Source organism: Streptopelia decaocto (assembly GCF_964273445.1).
Source record: "Streptopelia decaocto genome assembly, chromosome: Z".
Lineage (NCBI taxonomy): Eukaryota > Metazoa > Chordata > Aves > Columbiformes > Columbidae > Streptopelia > Streptopelia decaocto.
The window spans coordinates 51,277,879-51,298,745 of NC_138657.1; positions in this window are offsets into that span (position 1 = coordinate 51,277,879).

Below are 20,867 nucleotides of genomic sequence, written 5' to 3' on the forward strand. Positions count from 1 at the left end.
GATGTGGCACCTAGTCATGTCTTGGCCACCAGGCCACCATGACCAGGGTGTTTAGGAGGAAAGGTCTGCCCAGTTGGTCTGGTGAGCCCCAGCTCCCGATTGCCCTTTTGGCCTCACGCTGAGGGCACTGGGGTCACTGGCACGTGCTCCCTTGGGAGGCCTTGAAGCCGCCTGGAGAAGACCCACTCCCGTTTCTCCTGGTGTAAAAACACTTGCCCTTTAGTGGCTGATAACCAAGGGTTTACTAGCAGGGATAAATTTATTGCCAAGGAGGGCCCTTGGTCACATTAAATTTTTAAGTTATTACAAAGGGTTATTACGACGTGTGTAGTGCAAACAAGAAATGCTGCACTGTGAACGTGTCCCTGCTCTCCCATGCTGGTGCCTTCACAGCGCTGGGACATCCCAAGGCACGCCTGTGAGGGGCTGCTTCCCAGCCGGTGTGGCAGCCAAGATGGCTGCGACACTGCCAGGAGCACCCAGGGATGACCCGCCTGTGCCCGAGGAAAGCAGCAATTCGTGGGAGAATGAGCACGCATAATGTTACAAGGTACTGAAAATCGCAAGTTCCACAGGGTAACTTTGGGGTGATTTCACTCAGTGGTTAGCGCAAATTTTAATATTAGCAACACCAAGCCTACTTTTTTTAGTTTATTTAGTCATGGATCACTCTTCCTGTTTCTTTACAGTATGTATTTTTCAGATTTAGGTAATGGCCCTGGTTTTTCAGTATCGACCTCTGTTTAGACACGTTTCACTTTCAGCTGCTTCTTGTCTGCGAAATTACAGTCATTTTCACATTATTATACAGTGAGTAGGAGACAGTTTGTATTTAGCATTGGGTGGGGGAGGGGGTATTATGGGAAGTGATCTGCTACGGTCAGCACATAATTTCAGCCCAAAGAAAATTGCTTCTGAATAGATGCTCTGTTAACTAGCCAAGGAACAGTCACTGGGAGAGACTGCAAAAATGCCAGTGCTTTATCTGCATTACACCATCACTTTAATTTCTGAAAGCAACAGTCCGTGGAAGAGCTGTTTCTCCAAACACAACTGCCAACTGATCAATAAAATATCCTCACAAACCTGCTCAGATCATGAAATTCATACAGGAGACTCCTCTCTTGCCCCTCATCCCTCCTGGCCTGCCCAATGTACTGCAAGATTACCGAAGCAGGGTTTTATTTATTTATTTCTGCGGCAGAAATTCGGCAAGACCCCTGGCAAGCCCGTGGGTGCATCTGCAGCAGTCGATTCCCATGAGCGGGTACAAAAAGACCACTTAACTCACATTGTCTTGTCAGGTTGGAAATGTCCCCATTTCAAAGAGGCCAGTGCCTGCTGGGTGATTTAGTAGCTTTTTCGCTTTAATTTCTGCCTGCTCGCCAAATTAAATTACGCCTCTGTATTCGGGTACGTTTTACAAGACAGACAGAAGGCAAATAAATTAGTGATGTTTGTCTAAAATAGGAAATCCGTTTTTAATTAATGCAGCTGCAGACCTCTAATAATCCCAAAGAGATCCCCATCCATCCCTCTCCCTCCCCCTCTCTTCTTTTTAATCTTGCCAGACATACGCGTAATATACACCAAGAAAAAATGCCGGCGAACATCAATTTTTAGCGAAAGGAATGTGAGGCTCTTATCTGACACTCCTGGACAGCTTAAAAACACCATAGTTACGAGGAAAGGCTCCCTTTCCCTTTCTCCCGGAGCAGCCTGGCGACCAGATCAAGGAGCGCGGCCCGGCGGGGGCCTACGGCCAAGCCGCGGAGCGGCGGCGAGCGCTTCGCTCCCCACCCCCCGCCTCCCGCCGCGCCGCCCCGCTCCCCAGCCGCCGGCGCTCCAGGCGCGGAGCGGGCAGAGACCAATCATCGCTCCAGAAAACGCTTTCCCGCCCTCTCATTGGCTGAGGCCGGGCGGGGGTGTGCGGCTGGCGGCGGCGCCACTCACGGCTCGGCACCCGCCGCGCCTGGCTCTACCCCGGGGGGAGGTGGCCGGGAGCCCGCTCATCCGTGTTCCCCGAAAGCCCAGGGCGCCTGTGGCTGGAGACAGATTTCGTTGGTAAAATAAAGACTACAGCGAATACTTAACGCACGGACAACTTTGGGAAGGCTTTTTTTCAACCCTTGCCGGTGTCCCGCTAATGGGACGAGCTTTGAGATGGTTGGTGTTAAATGCTACGTAGTCCTACCGTCATTTGCAGCTGAACCTTAATTACGTTCCCGCAGACGATCTTTTCCAACTGCACCCTTTGTTCTTGCGTTTCAAGACGTGTATGTGCACACAATCCCAGAATTACACACAGCAGGTCCGCAAAGATTAAACCATCATTCCTTTTTTCTTCAACTTCGTGCTGAAGAGAGGACAAAAATCTATTGAAGACTTATTTGCAAGATTAATTGGTTAAACAATGACTGGCATTTCTCTCTTACACAACATTTTGCACATAAAGGGCTTCTTACAGCAGATTTGAAAGCAGTACGTTGGAAATCATCATATCGATCCAGAAAATTTGAATTAGCATATCCTTAAAACCCTCGGAATTTATCACAGCCTATCCTGCAGTTTAATGGACAAAGTTTTAATTTATATGTGCAAACTACTAGCTCTGTAAATTAGTTGTGGATGATTTATTACAGCGTTGCAGACTGCCAGTGATCCATAGACAGGAGCGTTGGAGCTGGTGATACAGTCATACAATTGGCAGATACTTATGTTAGATACTACTTTCATTTTGAAAGAGGCAATTCTAACAATGTTTTCTTCTTTTTTTAGAACAGTTCATAGACTCTTATACATTTATCCGCATATTCACAAGGAGTCTCAGTTTGATATCTAATCTGAAAGTCAGTGTCTTTGATGCTCTAGCACACAAATATAGGTTACATATTGAAACAAAGTACCCCTTTGTTGTTTATAGAAGAGCAACAAAAATGGCAACTGGAAATTAGAGGGAATGATCTGTGAAAGACACTGTGTGTTTGTGTGTGTGTATTTATTTGGGGGTGGAGAGTGTAGAAGGTAGACAGGGTAGAAACTAGCTTTCTGAGACCACAATGGATTTAAAAAAAAAAAAAAAAGTTATGGATTAAAAGAAAAATTCTCAGAGTGGAATGGGCTAATCAGTGAAATGAATAATGTCCCAAAGGAAGTTCCAAAGTCTGATTGCATAAGACTTGAAAATTAGGATGGAAAATGCACTAAAAATAAATACTATGGGGAGTGATTCCATTTTGGCATTAGAATGGACTGAATGACCTAGTAAGTCTTTCCCATTTTGTAACTTATTAGTTCTTTGGTGTACTGCTGTAAAATTTGGACTACAAACCTTTTACCCAGACATAAGTGTAGCCTTCAGTTCACCATATAAATACTTGATGTCCTCCAGTAATTTAAACAAAGGCTGATTTATTTACATAGTGCATTGTGTAAACATTCAGAAAAAATTGAAAACATACGTTTCTTGCTTAGCAGACTAATTTGCAATGAGAAACAGGCAATACATGTTTAAATCTGGCTTTGTCATAGCCTTAGTGCTCTGTTAAAAAGGATATTTTTTGCAGCTACTTACATACAAAATATCTTAATGTTTCATAGTCGATTATAATTTGTAATAGAAATTATGGATGCAGATTCAGTATTTTAGTTGGGCAGCCTCCACATTATAGTAGTGCTAAGGTGAAAAAAGTACAAAAGACCAGTGGCTGGGTGCCATACTTCAGATTTCCAGAGAGAACAAATGAGCATGGAGAAATGAAATTGAGTCTTAGGCAATAGGACTGGATTGTATTATTAGTGAGAAGGCTGGGAGTCATAGCCCAGGGAGAGGGAAGATGAGTCTTCAAATGGAATTTGCAGGGAAGCAGCCAGTTAGACATAAGAAGTCTATAGCAGAAGTGAGACTGACAGGTATTTGTTGTCCCATGTGAAAGGAAAGCAAGAAGCATGGTACTGGATGAACAAGAGGAACAGGCCAGAGTTTAGATAGTACATGCTAGGAGTAAGATAAAGATTACTAAGAGGCAGAGTATGCACTATCTGGTGAAGTGAGGAATGAATCTGTGAATGTTTTCAAAGCCAAGGTTAGGTATGTCATCCTCAGGGCAAGAATGTGGAAATGTGCTGCTACAGTTTTTGACAGAAAGGAGCTTGAAGAGGCATGACCCTGAATACTCACCAAAGAAGTTATCAGAATGTGTTTGGGAATTGACATCTGGTACATTTAAAAGCTGCAGAGGTATGAGAGCAGAAAATAGATGCACTGGGACAAGAGGAATGGCCAAGATCTTGATAACCAGGCCGACAGACCTGCAAATGAAGTATGTGGGCCACTGGAGCTACGAGTGAAAAGACTATTCCTAAGAACTTCTTTATCTGTACCAGAGTGGGTGACTGCTCTGCTCTTCCTTTCCTGACTATTCTTGTTGCTCTTTTGTTGTTTCCTTTGCTGTACTGAGACAGGAAGAGAGAAACATAAAGAGAACTTGATAGTCTCAACCGCACAAGAAGGGACCTGCTGGAGAAGAAGTGTGAGGGGAGAAGACAGAGATCAAGACAGTAGGAGAGAGGGGTTTGAGACCAAGAGAGAGACAGAGAAGAAGACAGTGTAAATACAAAATCATGTGGAATGGTATAATCAGTGCAGAGGATGAGGAACTGGGGGATCTGTTCTCAGCTGTTTCACAATTATTATCTGACCTTGGGGAGTTTGTGGTACTTCTCTCTGTGTCATGACCATCTTGCCTTGAAATGGTAACTAAAACAATGGAAGGATGTAAAACATCCTTAATTTCTCAGCCATAAATAATGCACCCTTGGTTTTTAGTGGAAGAGGAACCTGAATCATATGAGGTGTTACTCACTGTCAAGGCTTACATTCTCTATAGAGCTACCTGACACATTGCAAACTGCATTCTTGATGTTTGAGGAGAAGACCCATTCAGCCTCCAGATATTTTCTACATAGATATGATTCCAAGAGTCTAATTTAAAAACAGAAGAAGTCTGATAAGTAAAGAAGAAACCATCAAGAAAAAAACTCAGACAAGTCCATTGGTAAGGAATATCAAATCACAAAATAAATAAATTGTGTGAGGATTTCCCACAAAAGGCAATAAATCAGCTCAGAATCCAGAAAATTTTATACAACATACAAAACAATTTCAGTGATGTTTTATTCTGACATATGTGGTGTTTGTACAACACTCCCATATTCTTGTTATGCTCCTTGGTTCATTGTGGAGGAGTTGTACCTCAGCAGGGGTCATGAAACTTAGCTGGTGTTACAAACCACAGCTGTGATACAAGAAAATTACAAACACCATCGTCGCTGATTGATCATTCTTCTCATTAGGGAAGAAGGTTGTGACTGTAGCTAAACCAAGTGCATCACTGATGTCTCTGTTTTAAAGCAGTGGCATGTACTCAAGCTGGCATTGTTCTGTCAGACACAAGGCAGAGGTGATCAAGCCTCTGCACAGTCTGGACTTTGGAACCTGTAGGTCTCCCCATCACAGTGCTTCTGCTTCCTCACTTGTAATTTCATGTAACAGTGATTACTTACCTTACAGGGTGCCCTGAGGACTGTGTTTGTTAAAGATACTGAGATCAAGTGTAATGTGATTAAAAACATCTGCATTAGATTTAGACGTGTACTGCAAATAACTGCTATTAAACCAGACCTTCCAGTGGCTGAAACCGCTCTCTTCTTTGGGCTTAGAGAAAAGAAAGACAGTCCAAAGAGTCACAGCTCTCAGCTTTATCTGCCTTATGTAAAGATCCTTTGTGCTTTCAAACCCTTTGGGCGGGGATGACAGCGGACTTTTTGTCTTATTCCCAGAACAGACACACGGATGTGAAAAACAACCTGGTGCACATTTTGTTGTTCTGATTAAAGAAGTCTTGAGTCCTTATGAGATGCTCGGACATCCTTCTGGAGCCTGAGGTCTCTGTGGTGTCTTGGAGCTAGAAGTGCTATTTTTTCATCCATCTTTCCACAGCAAGACTATAGAGAACCTGGAAGAAGTGTTGTGATCTACAGAGTGATCTAGCTCATTTCCATCAAGACTTCCCAAAAGAAGATTTCCAAATTGTACTTAGAATAGAAGGTTACTTATTAATTATTCCATACTCCAGAACATGGAATAGTATTTTGCAGAGTACATATTCCTCCTTCCCTTTCCCTCCAGATTTGAAATTCAGAAGTTGCAGAATTTTTATTACAAAATTTTGCTTTTTCATTTTACAGTTCTATAATTACAAGTGCACAAATATAATGACCTCAGAATTAAAACACTTGGGTTAAAATTTTGCCCAAGGTGAAGTTTTATAGCTTTTAAATAGTGTTGTTTGTTTTCAATTTTAATGGTGATATTAAAAGATATCTGTAAGTACATTGATACTAATAAGAAGTATTAAAATGCAGCGGTTTTATTTGGATAAATAAATTTGTGTGAACTATTTCTAGCTCTAAATCTTTTTATCTAGCACTCTGTATTTTGCTGGATAAAAGCATTCCTCTGAGGTCAAATAAAAATTTGTAATCAAATGCAGACCGACTTTCTCTCATACTGCTATTTGAAATGGGGAACTAGTTCTGAAATATAGTCTGTTAGCATAGTATTAATGAAAACATTTAGCACTGATGTCAAGGCTATTGGGGAAAAAAGGAAAGTGCACTTTTTTGAAGAATACTTGCTATCTATTTTTCTTACTTGTTCTTTGTAAAAAAGACTGGGTTATAATTTGTCTTTTTGGGGAAGTATATTGCTGACAAGAATGCATTGCAAGTGCACAAAGTAAGTGGACAATGGCTTCTACATGATTACTTTGCAAGGAGTAGGTGTGAGAACTGTGCCTGTGTTGAGCACTACCCTTATCACATCCCTAGTTCCACAGGCTTCAGGGTGAGGAAGAATGCCGGAGTGTGACCCTAAGCAGAAAATATGAAGCCGTAAGTATTAACTGCCCAACACTTGAACATGTTCACATACTTCAGAATGATCAGAAACTTCCAAGGATACTTTGCTGTATTCACACAGTGTCACAACAACTCAGATTGCAGACAATTGTTCCTAAGTTCAGTTCTCCAGAAGGTATTTGTAGAAAGAGCTTTGAGGAAAATGTGATTGTGTTCCTTTTGTTTCACTCTATTTTAGTCTTATTAAAGGGAGAAACTATGCATCTGAAAAGAAAAACATGAAGAGGAGACCCCATTGCCATTACTTTGGAGAGCTGAGAGGTGGAGAATGAAAAAGCCATTGGTCTCAGTTTTACTACCACAATGGCTTTTTATGAGAGGGATTAGATACGCCTAGAGCTGGTGCAGCATTCAGTGCTGCCCGGGACAACAATCTGGAAAGAAAGACGATAAAAATCAGTTTGTCCTAAGGTTAAATCACCACAGACTAGCTAGATTGGCTTTTCAGATTGTTTTTTTGTTTGGGGAAAGGAGGAAAAACAGAAAGAAAGAGAGAAATATGACTTAAAAAATTCCTTCCTTCCTTCCTTCCTTCCTTCCTTCCTTCCTTCCTTCCTTCCTTCCTTCCTTCCTTCCTTCCTTCCTTCCTTCCTTCCTTCCTTCCTTCCTTCCTTCCTTCCTTCCTTCCTTCCTTCCTTCCTTCCTTCCTTCCTTCCTTCCTTCCTTCCTTCCTTCCTCCCTCCCTCCCTCCCTCCTTCCTTCCCTCCCTCCTTCCCTCCTTCCCTCCTTCCCTCCTTCCCTCCTTCCCTCCTTCCTTCCCTCCTTCCTTCCCTCCTTCCCTCCTTCCTTCCCTCCTTCCCTCCTTCCCTCCTTCCTTCCCTCCTTCCCTCCTTCCTTCCCTCCTTCCCTCCTTCCCTCCTTCCTTCCTCCCTCCCTCCTTCCCTCCCCCTTCTTTTTTTTTTTTCAATATTTTTTTTCTTTTATTTTCCTTTCCTGCAAGATGTAGCATTCAGAAAACATGTTCAGTGAGTTGAGGCATTAAAAAGATCAGTGTTTGGTTGCTGAATTGAAAGACTGTTGTGTGTGTGACTCACATACTAAACAGAAATCTGCCTTCAAAGCCTATTTTACTGCCTAATTATATATACACAAAATGTAGCTGTCTGTTTCAATCAAATCATAGGAAAAAGAATAAAACTCCTCTTAAGATGCAATTTTCATGGTTTTTCATAACCTTAGAACACACACTGCTAATGCAAAAGAGGGAAGTACAGCTGCAAGGTCCAGATAAGGCACCAGTAATTGTTTTTCTTTTAATTATTACTTTATAAAGACATTACACCTCCCACTCAGAATGAGGAAAATTAGTGTCCTCTCTTCCTTGCGCCTTTTTTTTTTTCAAGTTTTGGGGTTTTTTTCTTTTTTTTTTTCTTTTTTTTCCCTTAAGGAAGCTTGTTGTTATGCATTTCAGGAGCAGCCAGCAGCTATGGAAAGTACTTTTAAGCAGCCTCTGTTAATAACAAGCTTTCAGAAGGGATCCAGGAATTCCAGCCCTCTACAAACCTTTGTATTGCACTGAGCGCTCCATATGAACAAACCAAATATAGACTGAAAGAATGCACCATAAAATATAAAATAATTGCTGGCAATGAGCTCTCTTGGAAACTTTCAAGCTGGACAACATGTGTGAGCCATTTCTTTTAAGAGAGACAAAAACTCCCAAACAGATACTAGCTTTTCCTGCACAAAAGTATGTGCATATGTTTGAGTATATGTGTGTGTATATATATATAAAAATATATAAATAATCTAATATTCAGAGGTCTTTTTTTAATAACTTCAACTATAAAGTTTGATAAGCCATTACTAATTTACATCCTCTTGCAGATACAAATCATTAAAATGAAATGATGTTTTAATGACTTATCCAATATGTATCTAATTGCTTCTTAAAAGTTTCTTACTCTGAAGACATGATTGGATATTTCCCTGGGAGACTGGAGCGGTAGAGACAGACTGACCCAAACCCTCCCTAGACGAGGGGTGTCAAAATAATTTTCACGGGGGGCACATCAGTTTCGTGGTTGCCTTCAAAGGGCCAAATCTGAATTTAGGACTGTATAAATGTAACTACTCCTACCCCTGTCCTAGACCATTCCAGCCAAAATGAGACAAATCAGCAAAACTATTTTCCCCATTGCTTAAGTAGTTGAACCCTCTTAGGCAGAAGTGAGGGGGCTCTTACTGGAAGAGATGAAGTTTAGTTACTTCTGGGAAGAGGCATGGGAGTACAGTGATAAGTCACAACAGACTTAGAAAATAACTTGTCTGCAATGGCTCTTTACAGCCCAATAGTAATATCCTGAAGCTACCTCTATTGTTCATGAGCTGTTGATTCTAGTAGAATATTCTCGCTAATTACTAGGGAGAATAAGGTCGGAACTGGTCACTGAAAATTTAATTCAAAAGCACGTTTGCTGTCCCAGGCACTGGCATTACTTGTGCTCACAAAAAGGCTGATGTCTCCAAAACTGGGAAATGTTTGTTAATTACAGAATTAATTAGATAAGCGGCCCGACATGTTCTGCTGTGCAATGTATGTGCATTCAGCCAGAAGTTTTCTGGCAAACCTTTCTCCCACCTAATCAACGTCTAGAAATTTGAACTCTGACATAAAGCAGTGATGGGGTGAATGGGTAAGATTTAAGAGTTCTGGTTCGTGTGGCGATCTTGCAGGTTTACTGTACTTCTGAATGCCCTGGCAAATGGGTATCCAGCTCACATGTATTGTGTCGTCTTTCTCCCAGACTGGTTACAATGGAGGCTTGTTGAACATAATGGCTGTACTTTAGCCAGACAAAAGGTATGCTAAGGAGATTAGCTGAAGCTACTTCCCTTACCTGCCCGCAGCGAGAGAATTTGGAGAACAAACATAGGACAAAAGACTTATGGATCAAGTGAAGTTCCTGCAAAGTATGCAGGGGTGTGACTTTACAGCACACTAACTACTGCACTCTTTCTCATGTGGGCACCCTTTGTGCATGGTGAGAGTGCAGCTCAGCCAGACACTTGAGCTGCTCTAACAGCTTGCTGCTGCCAAAAGGGGCAGTCCCATTCATCAGACCCTGTTTTCCCACTTTTTCTGCAGCCCTTCAAGCTGTGTGGTCTCATCCTCTCAATTGCACAGCTCTGGCACTCATTTGACCCCTAAGTGAGTCAGTGGAGTTTGTTAAGCCAACAAAAAACTGTTGATTGTTTTGAGGGGTTAGTTTGCTGCTGGCCCAGTGAGCTGAAGCAGCTCTCTGCAGTCAGGGGGGCAGCTGTTGCACCTCTAAAGGGGTCACTGGCAGCATGTAGGTTAGGTGGGAAAAAGGAAGAGGAAACTGAGGGCTAAACAGAGCAGGACCACCCGTTTTAGTCACAGTAAACCATTAGGTTATGCCATTTCATCTAACTATACCATGAGGACAGAGACTTGCATCTTCTCCGGCTGCTGTCCCATCTGCCATCACCAGATCTGCCATCTGAATTGCCAAAAAATATATTTTAAACATAAACTAATCCAGTTCATTTTGCCAGGAGCAGACTAAGACATTTTCACGAAAGCACTTCATTTAGAGAAACAGGTAAAAACTTTTGGGGGATAGAAACCACTTTCTCTGGCACTGCTGCAGTAAAAAGAAATTATCTGCCTCTGTCCTCAGAGCACCCTCACTGTGAGGGATTTAGTGCAGAAGAATGACTGTGCTATAAATTCACAACAGTATACTTTGCAGTAACTTCCTCACTGAAAATAAAAAGGGGGGTATGGGGGGGAAATCAAAGTGTTGGAACAAGGACTTATAGAGACATCTGGAAATCCTAGGCAAATAAAGGGCAGAAATATAGCTGCTTTCATAAAAGAGCAGAGAGGTTTAACTCTTAGATCAACATATGTAATAGAGGATGAGCTGAGCTGAAGGCAGTAAATGGTCTGGAAGATGAATGGTTTGGAAGAGTCACACAGAATATTCTGGGCCAGGACATTGACTAGAGAATGTTCTAAAATTGTAAGAAATCAGGAGTAAGAAAATAATTGCCTATTTTTGTATTCAGTGAAATTCATTGAGCAATTTTAGAAACCCAAAGTAAATCTCTGTATGACTTCCTTCAGATGCAAGGCACCCCATACAAAGTCACTTGATTTCTTGCCATGTTGCCCACTGCCTTCTCCCTTGTTTTCTGGGCAGGCTACCTATTTGTTGAAGCATTTCATGACTGTTTCAGACTTGGCCATGGGGACTGCTTCATGCTTTATCTCCCTTGGCCTTCAGAGCATCGGTCTGGGATGCATTCGCTGGCATAAATGTAACCACAGATTCATATTTTTTTCACAGAGAGAATTTCAACGGTCTATTCTTCATTGTAAATTTAACAAAACCAGAACTTTTTATTGACGTTCTTGACACATTTGCTTTGTTTCTCCAGCTCTAAATTTGAGCACGGAGAAATACCTCTAAGAGGCATACCTACTCCTAGGACTGACATAGACTCACTATTAATTCCAACTCTGTAGTGGGATATCAGTCATCCAATCAATCAATCAATCAAACAAACAAACAAACAAACAATTAAAAAAATAAAGGACTCAGAAGAACATTGTTAGATTCTTATGGTGGTGGAACTTCAACTATAGTAATACTACCAACCCAGCATAATACCATGGCATCACCTAAAGTCAATGGGGCAGGTACTGGTTTAATTTAGTCTCAGATAAAGCCAGTGGTAAACTCTGATTTCCATGGGTAATGTTGTACATGCAGTTTCATATACTGCAGCAAGCAAGGTCCTGTCAGTTGGCTTTAAACATGCATTTATGAAACTTTTGGAAGCAAATATTCTCAAAGGCAGAGAAGAGGAAACAACACTTTATATTTTTTTTGAGTTTTCTTATCTTGTTTTTTTTCCACAAAGTGTGGAAGAAAGTGTGGTTTATTTTTCAAACAGATGTTCAGAAATACTCCTTCAGAATATGTAGCAGAAGCTCAAGTATGACAGATATGTCTAGTACACAAACTACTAGACAGAGAGGTAGTATGGACGAGTTCTAGTTCAAGTGTCATGCGTGAATGCTATGGCAGAGCTAGGAGCACAGTTGAAATTATTGGACTTCTAGCCATTTTGTAAAAGAGCACCGGAGTATGGGTTTGGAAAGGACACCACACAAGAAGTCCAAATCTCTGCCATTGCAGAAATCCATCAGAAATCCATGCAATAAGTATTTTAGGAGGTGCACAGAATATGTATTCTACATACTACTGAAACATCGTAGGCCACAGAATTCATTGCCAAGTCCTATAGCAAATATGAGACCTATTTTCAAACAACAAAAGCCACACCTATAGTTTGTCCCAGGAAGACAGCAGACTTGGTTACTTGATTGTTTGTTTTGGTTTTTGGTTTTTGGTTGTTTTTTTTTTTGGGGGGGGGTGTTTGTTTCTTTGTGGGTTTTTTTTTGTGTGTGTTTTTGTTTCATTTTGTTTTGTTTTTTTTTTTTTTTTTTTTTTTTTCCCCAGTTGTTGTGGTTTAACCCCAGCTAGCAATCAAAACCATAATGGGTGCTCACTCTCCACTCTTCCCTCCTCACCAATAGGGGAGACAATTGAAAGGGAAGGCATAAACTCCTGGACTGAGATAAAAACAGTTAAATAAAACAGCAAGGTAATACCAATATAATACCGCTACTCTTTATAAAATGGAAAATAAAATATAAAATAAGTGACATTCAATGCAATTCCTTCAATGCAATTCCTTACAACCTGTGTCTGTGCCAAGCAGCCTGTCTCTGGAGGAGAGAGAGCACTCTGGTCCTGAACAGCTGGTCCCAGGGAGAGAGCAAAAAGGCCAAAAAGACAGAAAGGCCTAGAGGCCACTGCAAAAGGGCAAAATGGCAAAAGTCCAGAATAAATGAAACTCCTGAATGGAACTCAACCCAAATGGAGCAGCACCAGAATGAGCCAGAAATGAGGCATGAAGCTAATAGAATATTCTCATTGCTTGGTCTGGATGTCAGTCAAGGTCTGCCCCATCTATGCTCCCATTCCAAGCTGCCTCGCACCTGCAGATAGAGAGCCCAGAAAGACCGTGGCTCCCACTAAGATAACAGTGAGTTCTCACATTCTCTCAATTCTAATTCAAAACCACTGGAAAGTTGTGTGGAAAAAAAACATTAAGTCTGTCCCAGAGTGTTATCTTATTATTCTCAAACTAAATTCAAACAATGACTGTGCTAGCTAAAAAAAAAAAAAAAAAAAAAAGTTCTAGTTGCATAAAGGAAATTTACTTGATTTCAGTCAAACCAGCACACCAATGTTAGAAGCCTCTGCAACAGAGGGGATCTTGTTAGAGAAGCCTCCCAGACAACCACTGGAAAAAGACTATTTCTATAGAGAAACATCAAGAGCACATGCCAATCAGATCTGAATAAAGATTGTTTCCAGACAACAGTTTGGATTAAAGTTGTGGAAAACACACATGAAACATATGTCTCATAAATTTCCTTGCTACTAGAAGCATCTCCTGCTTTCAGCTGTGACCAGGGCCTCTAATGATAAGAGGAACATTCTTTTCTACATACAGGGAAGCATTAGGCTGTCTCACTGCTTTCTGTTCTGCTTTACTCCAAAAAGCCCACTCTTGCTCAGTGGAAGTTCATAGGGAAGGAGATAAAAAACTTTGTAGTGTCTGAACACCTGCAGAAACATTATGATTCTCCTAAAGCTTGTGGAGTTTGGTGCTAGGTGTCCTTTACAGGATGAGGGTCTTTGCCAAGGTGAGATGCCACCACAGCCTTTCCTGTTGAGGACCCTGAGGCAGTGACATCCCCCTTGCACATCACGGAGGTCAGGAAAGCAGTATGGGACATTCCATGAAGAGAAGGATTGCCTCCTGTGCTCAGTCCATCCAGCCCCAGACCAGAGCCTTTTTTGTGCTCTAATGAGATGACTGTTGTAGAGTGTGGTTTATTTAATTCTGTGAGCTTGTAGAACTGTATAAGGCCACAACCTCATACATATAAAATTAGGGCAAGCCCAGATTTTGGATGTTCGCTGAATGAAGAAACTTTCTGTTATCATTGAAAACGAGAGCATTTGATATTGCAGGCCATTGCTAGGCACTGAAGAATGACAAAATAATGTTAATCTGAGTGCTTTCATTTTATAGCTCAGCAGTTTAGTTTTCATTCCTGTTGATGAATCACCTAGTTTCCTATGTTTTTTAAAAAAAACCCAAATCAAGTGTTTTTGACACTACAATATATTCTCAAGACAGAGATAACTGACTGTACACCTCATGTCACCATAGATTTTTCTCCTTGGGGTTTCCAGTGGGATTTTTTTTGTGCTGCAATTATCTTTTTATGACTGTGTAACATAATAAAAACAAACAATTTTTTAATGGACGTTTACAAGAATGAATTAAGGAACTGTTATGGTCTACTGTGTAGAACATAAAGGCATAGTGTGAAATGCATCTTTTGCAGTGACATCAGCATGAAATATGAAGCATTATGGTACTAACATATATGGACATATAGAAAGAAGCGAAAATATGAAAGGATAACTGATTTTAAATACTCTTTGATTATTAACTTTTCTGTCTCAAAATATTGCAGGACTTTATTACCTGTTTTTAAAAAATATCAGAAGCCTAATTTGAGTTATATAAGAATACATTGATGCATTTTAAAATATATGAATAAGTAAAAAGGGTGAAAAAACACTTGTACAATCTAGAAAGGATTTTAGTGTTTTTATTTAAAACTTCTGAAAAATGGGTTAAATGAAGGAGACAGCAACAAAGCCTTAAATATAGATGAGCCGACAGCAACATAGTAGGAAAAATCTCATACCATTCTGAAAGCTTGCTACGGCACTGCTAACATATTTTACTACAGTGCTCTCTTAGTCCTTCACCAAATGTCTAATTTCAGATCCGCTTCACGTGCTTTCCTTGCAGGGTTTAATGTACGTGATTAATCCTGACTGGGCTTAATACTGCTAGGAATGTGTCAATGACCTCAGCTGAACACTGGCAAAGTGATTAATGTTACATGAACTGGGATATTTTTTACTCGGGATCCTGAATAAACACAGACATGCTGTATTCTGTTACAGACCTTTGCTCAATTTAAAATGTACTGTGGTTTCAAAGAGTAATGTTTCAGATGCAATAAACAACGTTAGAGGAAACATGGCTCTTGTTAAAGAAAATGCTGTTTCAGGCTAAAGTCCCAGTGATCATAAAAGATATATGATGCAATAAACAAAATGAACCACAGGCAAGACAGGTCCATTCTATGACTAACCACTGATTGAATTTTCTAACACTCTTAGACATTCTGTGAGATAAACTATTCACAAAAGGTCCCTATTAAATATAAGGTTGTCATTTCTTTTTTATTTTTATATTGAGGTCCAAGAACTGTATGAATGTCCCCCATTGGTTGTTTGTGGTTTTGAATTTTTTATGATATGAGAAGACAGGCAAACAGTTGCTATGATTGTCAAATGTCTTAAATCAAGTAGAGAAAATGCAATAAAACGCAGTTTCCATGGCAACACATTGTAACCTAGTACCTCTGGATTATGAACCAGCTCACATCTATGATCATTATTTGTTGACAAGCATAAATTGAGCCTAAAAGCATTAATTTCTGAGATAAACTGGAATGTTGAGCTAAGTAATAAAAATATTTAAATATTTCCAAGGTAGGACCAGCAAATCAAGGCTAGTTATGGTGCCGTTTACATCATGTTAATAAGCTAAATGAAAATGCTTTTATTTTCAAGCGTTTCTGGAAAGATGTAACAAATATATAAATCTCCAAACCTGCAAATAGTAATTGACATGTATTCCATGCTGCTAAAGGAATACAATAGGACCAATTATACAGAATCATGTAGAAAAGATTGTAATCAGATAATGTGATTTTGGTTTGCAGTTGTACCTGGAGAAAAAAAGAACAAATATTTGAACACCTGTTTACTAACATCATCTCCCTCTTCTGCACGCTATTTTTCCTGTTGCCCATCAGACTTTTTTGTAGGTCGCTATGAAGCATGAAAGCAGAAAAAAGGGAAATGAATTTTGTTGTCAGAATTTATGTATGCCTGTCATCACCACATACATTTCAAAAGCATAATGGTGATCACTTTGTCTGTTCTTCACAACTCAGTAAGAAATGACCAAAACAATCAATAAGGATAATGAATCTGTTTCTGAGTGCTTCTCACTTGTACTGCTGATATTCAGAATGGTTTTGGAGCAGGAGCCCCTGGAAATGCAGGTCTCCATTCACAGAGGCTCCAACAGCCATTGCAGGAAGCTCATCAGCAGGTGTGTTGGACCTCCTGCACATTCCCTATGAAGCTGCTCTGCAACCCTGCAGGTGTCCCTGGAGCAGCCTGAGCAGCGATGATCAGCTGCCTTCACACAGCACTGGAGAGCAGCCAGTGTATGGGAAGTCTGAGCCTTCCATCCTACTGTGCATGTACAGAAGCCGTATTTCCCGCCTTTCAATTATTTGAGAACAGCCTGTTTCTTGAGAGGATCCAGTTTGTCCGTCTGTGGCTTTTCTGCACTAAAGTTAAAGTCTATGAACTTTTTTAGAAATCTTATGGTGGCTAATCAATGGGCAGGAATAGATGTTCGTGTTCATTGCTGCTGAATCAAGATCCCTGCTGTTCAAAGGCTTTGGTATAACTTTATTTGAGATTGTGTGTCTTGAATATTGCCTTTACATTGTGATGGGAGTTTAGAGAATAGACTTCACAAGATAGATCCTAAAGATATATTTGTACTGTTGCAAACTTGGGACCATAGCTTAGGGGGCTATTTAAAGAAAACTAATTGTTCCCCTTTTAGTTAATAGAAGTCAGATTTGATGATCACTAACCACTGGAAAGGGCCAATTCAATAAACATAAGCAGAAGCTTTGGGAACACTGGAAGCATACAGCATGGCACAGCCACTTACAGTTTTAGAGTCTAGTTATGTGAATGAAAAAATCCTTCTTAAAATGTGGATTTTTTTTTTTCTGGCTAGATGGTAACAATTTTGTAGACATTCCTATAGCGTTTTGTAAAAAGCTCTTGGCAGTTGCAGAAACAAGTGACACACCTACTACTTTGCAATCATGATTATGTAAATATGCACTTGAGGACCTTTAAAATTACGAGCTTCTTGGGCTTCTTTATGTAGGACAATTGCTGTGACATATCTTAATGTCTATAAATAATGCAGCAAGGGCTCTAATCCTGACCGTCATTACTCCTTACACATTTTGACATTTTCTATGGCTTAGGGAAAAATACAGAATTGGCTTTCATACAAACATAGGAGAGCTGGAATTTTGTATTTTAAAGATCACAGACTTTCCCAGACATTGTCTGGGTACCTGAAGGACAACACCAGTGCCTTAAGTGACTGGGGAAAAGCTGAAGTAAGAAAGCTAGTTGCACCTATTTTTGGAAAATTTTGTGTGGGCCTGAGATTTTTATAAGTTCAGTGATTCACTGAATTATGTATTGTGCTTGAAAAGAATCTTCAGTACAGAGGGAACAAAATGATATTTAAAAATCAGAGGCCTGTAGTTATTTTAACTGTACCAGTTGCCTACGATAAATAAACGCCATGAGAGGATGAAGAATTAGCAATTAAATGTATTCATTCTAGTGTGGGGTGCAATGGCACTGATAGAAACCAATGGAAAAGTAGAATCTTTGTGCAGCAGAGATTTCTTCTGTTCTCTTTGTGATCTGAACACACTGTCCATAGTTTGCATCTCTTGTTTTTTGACAGAATGAGCATCCTACTTGGATTGTTCCTCCTATATGAGTATCTGCCTCAGGTGCTAGGTGTCCTTAGCTTGGCACCTCTGCATCAAACAATGCCTGAGATATGCTCCAATTTCCACAGGAGGAGCCCTCCTGCTCTGTGTTCTGCTGCAATGTTGGATTTCAATACCCATAGCTTTCTTGTGTATTGCCACTTCTCTGTAGTTTGATAATTATAAGGTAACTTTGGAAGTAATCAAAACTAGAATTCTGAAGGTGATTTCTGAAGCATATTCCTATCTAAATGAGGAATCCCATAATCCTGTCTGTGGATAGATACCACAGCAGTTCTGAAGACAGTACTAAGTGTTGAAGCACTATAGTGATGGACAAAGTCTAAAAGCATCCTCAGATTAGATAGCTATATATTTTTTCTCAATTATATTACTAAGAAAATAGAGTTTAGGGGAAAGAAAACTCTAAAGGGCAAACTTGGTAGCATCAAGTATAGGCTTCCTTCAGAAAGGACTAGGCTGCTGTAATCCTCAGGGTGTTTCTTGGGCTGTATTGCTTGAAGATGCTTGTGACTTCGATGATAAGATCAAGTATTCTTCAATACTCTTCAACAGAGTTAGCAGTCACACAGTTTAATTTCAGTGACGATGGCTGAAACATCTCTGAAAGATCTGGTGCTTCTTTTGGGGAGATTATTTCAACAGACACCATAGTTACTTGCCTTGTTTTACAGCTTGATCTTCTTATTCCATGGTGGTCCAAATTCCACTGGTTTTCAGCAGTGACATCGGCATGGACCTGTTGTACTGCTCCTTTTTTTGTCCAAAGAGTGCTGTCCTCAAAGTCAGTAGAGTTGTCTGGAAGCAGAAGAACATAATTGTGAATTGGAAAAGCACAGGAACGTTGCTTTCACCCATTAAATTCCCAATTAAACACATCATTAGTCCAAATCATTTGCAAAGGCCAGTGCAAGGTCATGTAGTTTATGTTACTTAGGCAGAGTAGTTTATAGCTGGCATATATGTCCTGCTGAACAAATGATATGCAAACAGGAAATGTACACATACGTACCTTTTTAAGGGACCAAAGCAAAATCCACAGGAAAACTTTAGGCTGTGGGAACTGTTTAAAGTTTGCCAGATAATATATATTTAGAGATTTAAAGGTTCAAAGACCATAACAGATCTATTGAGCTATTGTCTCCTCTCCTCTCCTCTCCTCTCCTCTCCTCTCCTCTCCTCTCCTCTCCTCTCCTCTCCTCTCCTCTCCTCTCCTCTCCTCTCCTCTCCTCTCCTCTCCTCTTCTTTCTTCTTCTTTCTTTTAAACCACATATATACTGCTATGGATATTCATAGGTTTGTATTCACTTTCAATATATCATGGCATATATGCTCACAGTTTTATGCTAAAAATCACTATGAAATTGTTAAGCAGAATTAATAAACATACGAAGTATCCACTTTCTATATTAGCTATCATGTTTAAAGGGTGTAATTCGCTGAGTTCAGTGAGAATGTACTCAGATAAAACCAAACTTGAAGCTGAGTGAAACCAAATGAAATGACATCGCACACAGGTTTAAAATTGGACCTCCTGCATCTTGGCCATTAACACCTGCCTCTCTGATTCAAAAGCAGCTTCATCTACATTACAAAGTATTTCAGCTAAAAGGGATAATCCATGTTGAGTTACAGAAGCTTAGAAGTAATAATACAACATAAAACTCCAGATTGTTTGTACTGCTGCTTTGTCCAATAGACACTAGAAGGGATGAATTTACTAGTGGTAAATTAATGTTTGTTTTGTAGAATGTTTTAAAATGCTGCAGCTTCACATTGCAGCCTTTTGCTTGTCACTGTGCCCCTTACTGAATGTTAAAGGGCTCACTAGTGCATTGCTAACCAGCCTGAAGCATCGTCCTTGGTTGCAACACAAGCCCCGGCAGTGCAGCCATAACCTCTAGGTTGAGGTCAAGGCCCCACCTCTTGAACACCAACACGTCTGGCAGGGCAGTCCACTCATTGCTGCTTACAACCTACTTTCTGAGCCCCAGAGGCTCAAAACCAGCTGACAAAGCTGTTTGGAAGTCCTCCTTCCTTCACTGTGCAGGCCTGCCACATGAACAGCACATTACAACCCTAAGGGTTTATGACATTAGCATTTACTCTAATGCAATTATGACTATTGACTTGCACACATTAAGAGCATGTTGAACTGGGAGCAAAATTTTTCTCTGTGGGTTTGTGTGTGTGTGTTGTTTTTAGTTTGTCTGGGGTTTTTTTGTGCTTCACTGACAGTATTTTTTACTCTGCTTTAATTAATTTGCTTTTGAATTGGATTTAGAAGGTAAGTGACATTTCTGTCTTGCTACAAGCAAGAGTGCGTTAGTCTTTTACTCCAGCTTCACAGAATGAAGTAGGAGCTGTCATAGCCAATCCACAGCATTTAATTTTCTAAACTCAGTTTTGAGAGGAAAAAAAAAAAAAAAAAACACCACAAAAAAACCCAACCCACAACCTCTACTTCTACGTTGGGAAAAGAAATTAGACCGAACCAAACTTGAGATAGTTGAAATTATGGTCTATTCAGATTAGGTGGGCGAAGGAAAGCCTGCTCTACTGACATGCCCTTGTTCCACCTCCTCTTATCATTAGTAATTCTATTCCATTCTTATCTGATTATGCAGGGACACATTAACTCACTGGCAAATGAATACACTATGGAAAAAACTCCCTCAGATGCAAATTAAACAGGAGTTGCTGATACTGAACACAAGGAAGTTTCTTGTACTCCTACCCATCTGCTGACAAGGAGCTGCCAGCCACCCTGAGAAAATCAACCCTTCCTACAAAAAGAATAGCCGTAATCGAGCAAATATTGCAGAAATTATGCCTTTCTTGTCTCCTTGGATGAAATCTGATATTCAGTAAACCTTTAACATTCAGACTTATTACTTATCTGACATTATATTTTTGAAATGCCACATTTCAACCTTTAAAATAAAGCAAAGAGCAAATGTAGATTGCATGTATGCATCAAGCCCAATTGTTGAGCCCATAGACACACTTAAGCCCAATCCTCAGGGGTACATGACTTTTCCAGAGGCTTGTAATC